We start from the raw sequence: 6,820 nt of genomic DNA, 5'->3' as shown, positions 1-6,820 counted from the left end.
ACCATTGGGTCCAACTAGCTCAGTATTCTGCACACCGACTGGCAGCGCCTCTCCATGGTTTTAGGGTTTTAAAAAATAATTTATATACCGCGCTATACCTGGGGGTCTCAGGGCAGTTCACAGAATAAAATCAAAATATAAAACCACAAAATACATAATAAAAATAAAAACAGCAGACCACCCCTGCGGTGTGTCCCAGCCCTACTGGAGATGTTGGGAGATTGAACTTGAGACCTGGAGGCAAAACAGATGCCCTGCCACTGATAATACAAATAAATTATTATTTATACCCCACTCATCTGGCTTGGTTTTAAAGCCACCCCAGACGTCTTGCCTGTTGGGGGAAACCTCAACATGATAGTGAATTAACATTTTCTCTCATTCAGAATGTTACAGCTTCCAATCTAGAATAATAAGCTTGACCACAACCAGCTTACCCTGCCCTTCTTGCTTCTCAGGCTTGTATTTAGTAAGGCATGTTCGAATCCCCGCGGCGGGGTGCGCTCCCGTTGCTCAGTCCCAGCGCCTGCCAACCTAGCAGTTCGAAAGCACCCCCGGGTGCAAGTAGATAAATAGGGACCGCTTTCTAGCGGGAAGGTAAACGACGTTTCCGTGTGCGGCTCTGGTTCGCCAGAGCAGCGATGTCACGCTGGCCACGTGACCCGGAAGTGTCTCCGGACAGCGCTGGCCCCCGGCCTCTTGAGTGAGATGGGCGCACAACCCCAGAGTCTGGCAAGACTGGCCTGTACGGGCAGGGGTACCTTTACCTTTATATGCTCCTTAAGGGACACGGGTGGCGCTGTGGCCTAAACCACAGAGCCTAGGGCTTGCCGATCAGATCGGCGGTTTGAATCCCCGCGACGGGGTGAGCTCCCATTACTCGGTCCCTGCTCCTGTTCAAAAGCACATCAAAGTGCAAGTAGATAAATAGGTACCGCTCTGGTGGGAAGGTAAATGGCGTTTCCGTGCGCTACTCTGGTTCGCCAGAAGCGACTTAGTCATGCTGGCCACATGACCTGGAAGCTGTCTGCGGACAAACGTCAGCTCCCTCAGCCAGTAAAGCGAGATAAGCGCCTCAACTCCAGAGTTGTCCATGACTGGACCTAACGGTCAGCAGGTACCTTTGCCTTTACTATATGCTCCTTAAGGTCAGGACAACTTGGGGCATCTTTGCTCTCCATCCTCATCTAGATTTGGGCCTGAAAGCCCAAGAAGTGTGGGTGCATGGAGGGTAAGTTTAAGTTAGCACATGTGTCATTGCACAACCTGACTAGTGATCAAAAGGCATGTATGTGAAGACATCAGCCTTAGCTTCTGGTTCTCATGCTTTGTGGAGTTTGAGCCTGTTCAAGATAGTAGCCTTAATTTTGTTGCTAAACCTGCAGGGTTTGTTGTTAGCTGAATCACACCGCAAAGCCATGGTGCCCATAAGGGAATCACGGCTGGTGACAGCTTTCTGCTTTTACTAGAAGTTTATGCTATGTGTGTCATTTGATATTTTTCTATCTGCACAACTCTTAATTTCTCTGCAAAAATTCCACCTTCTCTTCCATGGAGTGAGGTTGTTCAACAGTGGCCTCTTGTGGTAGTTCCAAGTACTGCTATGTTATCCTCTACGTTTACATGGATCAGAAATGAATCTTGCTGAACCAGAACTCTTCAGTATTTTCAGACCCAGAATCCATCTTTAGGTCAACCAAGAATGCATTTGAGAATCCACTTCTTAATTTTTCTACCATTTATTTTTTTGGGGGTAGTATAGCTGTTGTTACACACCTTAGATCAAGTTGTGACACCATGCTGCCAGTAGATTAATGTGCTAATAGTCCATAGCTATAGCCTGCTTTGGCAATTGTAGCAAATCTTGCAGCACGAATCACAAGGTATGTTGAGGAAATGAAAGATGTTTAACATATCTGCTGACTGTTGTTTATTTGCATAAACACTTGGTAAATCTTAGGTGTGAAGAGCTGTAGCACCAAGAACACAGAAGATATTCAGTCTTTCCATTCCATCTGCCTAGTTTCCACTCACAAGTGTGTCACTTTTGCAAAATATATATTTGATTGTAAGAATACTTTTCCTGCATGTACTGGAAACAATTTCAGAATTATGTGAGCATGCCCTCAGGGTTTGTTTGTTTGTTTGTTTGTTTGTTTTACATGTTCAACATTTTAGGAGTGTGGGTTTGTTTGTGATGTCCATGAAGTTTTTGACCATATGAGCATCATTGAACTGGGTAGATGTGTGTGTGGTTTTTTTAAATGTGCAGAAGGATGTATATCTGCATCCAGGCCCATCAGCTGTAACATACGACGAGCTGCCTGTACAGAGAACTGGATCAAGGCCCTAGTCCTTGGAACAACAGTTCATCCAATGTTCCCATGGGGCTTTATCAAGCTAGAGAGATGTGTGGTGTGCAAAATAATGTTCCGGATTAAGGCCAATACAAACAAGAAAATCAAATGACCAAACTTTTATTTGGACAGGTAGGGGTGCATGTTAGAATTTCACCCCGAGACTCTGTGTTTGTCCTAGCCAGCAATAAACTCTTTACAAAGGCAAAGTGGTGCAGTTTAGTGTTCAGGTACCTGTGGCCCTAAAGCAGTCTCCAGCAGCCATAGCTGAGTTCTGCTCAGGCTTTGAAATGACTCCTTCCTGCTTCAGCTCTTCGGTAGAACTTAGGCCTCCGAAACACATTTAGTTCTCGCCTTTTCAACAAATCACAGGACAGGCCCCCAACTTTCCTTTCAGCTCTTTGTGCTGGCTCCTTGACCTTCCTTCTCCAACACTTTGGTTTGCTTTTCTCAACTATAACAGATTCCTGGAGCTTTGCTCCTGACCTAGAGAACTAAATGTTGAAGACTCATATCACAGGACCAGACTTCTGGAAAGTTCTGTTCTGTAGAAGGCAACATCTCAGAGAGACTCCAAGGCCCAACAGATGCTAGGCTTTGCAGACTGAACAAGGTAGGCCAAGAGATTCATTTGCATCCTGGACCTTATTCCAGACAGTGTTGTAAATAATCTCTGTGTTAGAGGCAACAAACATTCAGTTTTGAGCAACCATTTTGTGAAAATCTCCGTTAACCCTTATTATATCATAATGGTAAAGACAGAAACATAATCTTCAACATATTTTACAGGGATAACAATTTGTAACAAGAAAACTTTTAGCCACAAAAATTATAATTTAGGGTGGGGGCTCAGATCCATAGTTTTGCTTTCTGTGACAAGGGAGTCTCAGAACCCAACTATATGTTAAGAAAGCGAGATACAGTAGTACCTTGGTTTGCAACCATTTTGGATTACAACCACGTTAAACCTGCAAGTGTGTGTCCCTTTTTTAGAATTACAACCCATTTTTTTGGATTACAACCCATTTTTTGGGGGGGGGGGAGGCCCAATTGGCGAAAGCACACCTTGGGTTACAACCTGTATTGGTTTACAACCGGACCTCCGGAACAGATTATGGTTGTAAACCAAGGTACCACTGTAATCTCTCCCCCCAAATAATGGGAGGGGGCCCCTTATTCTTCCATTCATTCATATTCACCTCTATTTTTCTTGCTCCATCACTTTTTTTCATTTCCCAAGATTTCCTATCTTCTCTGTTGTTTTTTATTCCTTACTCTCTCTCTGTTAATTCTTACTTTCTTCTTCTATCTTTCATGTTCTTTCAGTTACTAAAAGTTCAGGGGAGAACAGTGTACCAGCTGCTTGTTCAGTGGGACAAGAATCTTAGAGTAAACCCCGGTGCTATGTTGAATGCAACTCATAGATTGCCTTGGACCTAATCTTCCACCTTTTTTAAAAAAAGTGTGGTTGTGAATCTATCACCACACATCTGGTTGGACATATATTAGCCATTGCCTTTCCCAGTGGCAGCATTTAATCAGCATGCTTATTTTTTTACACAATAATTTAATTTCACAGCACCAAAATGAAAAAGCACTTTAACACAATTTTTAAAAACAAAAACCAGGGGTCCCCCCCTCCCATTAAGCAGCATTTCAGTACTGTTTCTTTCCCACCTCATCTTCTAATTTGCTATTAAACACTTCTAATTTGCTGTCTCCACACACAAGACCATGTCAAGCTCACCAGAATGGGAAGATAGTGAAAAGAGTGTTGCACTCCTGAAATCTGAAAATTGCAAGCGTACAAAATGGCACATGCAGCTTACAATAGTAGAGCAATAGTTGTGTAGTGCTAGGAGCTACCAGCCTTAGACATACCCAAATACATCTGAGTTCAGTGGAAACTATTGCATCGTAAATATGTTTAAGATTGCAGCCTAGTAAGAGTGCGCTTAACACATTCTTGAGTTGGTTTGTTTTTAGAAAAAGGCAGTAAATTAAATCTCCTAGGACAGAAATCTAGAGCGATCTAGTCTTCAAAAACACTTGTGCTGGTATGGGCTTCCTAATTAGACCACTGTGGAGTAGGAGTAATGGCTTATTTGGGATGTGCTGATGTTTGAGTTAGTAACATGACTAATTCTAAATTATTATTTTTTAACATATATTATGTTTGTACCCCCGCCTTTCTTCCATCCCAGAGTTCAAGGTGTAATGTACATGGAGTTCTTGTCCGATCTCCCATCAAAGCAGTGTTAGAAACTGAAATATGAAAGCTAGGAGCTAAATGGCACCTTAAACCTAGGTTATGGGTGCAAAAACAGAATGTCTAGGCGAGCTTTTTTTATAACAAGAATACAAAGCTGAAAATGAACGAACTGCAGCTAAAATATTACATTCATTTTTCACATGGTCTAGTCCTTCCTCTGCCCACCCCCCAGATATTCTTAAGAGGGTCTCTTCTCCAGTCTTCAGAGAGTAGCTGGAAGTGGGGAGGCAGAAAAAGGTCCTCCTTTCCTTCCAATCTGCAGTTTTAATCTGAAATCTTAGGCGTAGTACTGCACCCAGAGCTCAGAAACTTTGCACTAATGAAATTCCCTGTTGCAAAATGTGCCTAGAACAATGGGAGTTTCAAACACTGCATCAAAGTACTGACTAGACCCAAACCAACTTAGGTTTGACAAGGTTTTGTATCATATTCCCTTCAGACCATACCTTGGAAGCACATCTACCTTCTGTTACACAACCTTGTTATTCGTTTTTAAAAGATCCTTCACGTAATACTTGCCTTTCTGCAATTTGCATTGGCTTTGTAGGGCTTCAAACCACTACTTTTGGTTTAATCCACAATGGTTATGATTCCAAAAAACAAAGCGTGTACAGTGTACACAGACAGGATTATTACTGCAGTAGCTCTTAGCTCTAAACAGCTCCCGAGTATATAAAACTTTAAGCTGGAAGCTACTATTGCAAAAACTGGATAAATTTGGTGTTTGCATTAAATTGGTGCCTGTGGATTAGGAGATTGCAACTAAGTGCTATGTGGAGTTTATTAGTTGGGTGTGTGGGTGTGTAACTAGAGACGTGCAGTTGAAAGCTCTTAGCAGGGAGGAATGCACAGAATTCAGATTCCAAATTGGAGTTACTGGATCTCATCTGGGAAAATCAAGATTTGGATAGAATCATGAGTCCACTTTACAGTGGATTCCTTTATGAGATGGTCTGAGTGCTACAGCACTCCCTCTGTTCCCATTTTTTTTTAGGGAAGTCTTCCAGCCATCCACAGCCTGGAGTGGTTAGCAGGGCTTCTTGCCACTCTCACTCTCAGAGTGAATTATACAGCAGAAACATGGCTAACAATGTGCAAACACTTTAAAGAACAGGACACAATGGACTTAGATCCATCCCCATGTAGTACAGTGGTACCTCGGGTTAAGAACTTAATTCGTTCCAGAGGTCCATTTTTAACCTGAAACTGTTCTTAACCTGAAGCACTTTAGCTAATGGGGCCTCCCACTGCTGCTGCGCCGCCGCCACCACACAATTTCTGTTCTCATCCTGAAGCAAAGTTCTTAACCCGAGGTACTATTTCTGGGTTAGTGGAGTGTGTAACCTGAAGCGTCTGTAACCTGAGGTACCACTGTACTGGGACAGACTGGACTTTAATGGGTCTGTGTACCTCTAGAGATCAAGTAAGCTTAGAAGGTTTGATTTTGACATATTGCTGTGGAGAAGAGTTAATTATTGTGCTAGAGAAGTGGAATTAGGAACTACTGTAGCTGCTTTCTGGTAGCCCATATATGCAGCTCAAAGCCTCCATTGTTGATGAACTAGAATCAGACATATTTTTTTTACTGTAACATGACATCAAATGAAGTGTAACATGATGAGATTGGTTGTCACCTGCTTTCACAGATGCTAATAGATGTTAAGAGGCGTCCATAACATTGGTTGAATTCCACATGGAAGCCACTGTTCTCTGATGCAATGTCACATGGCTTGGACTTGCAAGCTGAGATTCCTGCATCGCAGGGGAATTGGACTGGATGACCCTTGGGAAACATTCCAACTCTACAACTTTATTAACCTATGCAAATATGAGGATGAGTCAGATAGCTTGGGTAGTTTGCTGATTGCAGGGGAAGGCCCCACATAATCTGCCCTGACCACATGGTTGCAAAATTCACACACCATGTGGAATTGTATTGCAGAAAGATGACTTCCACATGGGGGCATGTGTAAAGCACAAGCAGCAGGAATTCCACCAGCCATATCAATTCTGATGCCCGTTGTCGCTTTTGGAAAATGGCAACAATCTTTACCTAATCAGAAAGGAGGGAAAATATGTAAACTTTACATGATCAGCAAGTGGGGGGCGGGAATAACATTCTATTGCTTCCAACAGTCTATAAATTCCAAAAACAATCTCCCATGTACTTCAGCAGTTATCACCAGTACAT

The sequence above is a fragment of the Podarcis muralis genome, chromosome 1 (assembly GCF_964188315.1).
Source record: "Podarcis muralis chromosome 1, rPodMur119.hap1.1, whole genome shotgun sequence".
Classification (NCBI taxonomy): Eukaryota; Metazoa; Chordata; class Lepidosauria; order Squamata; family Lacertidae; genus Podarcis; species Podarcis muralis.
Note: the sequence above shows the minus strand (reverse complement) of the source record.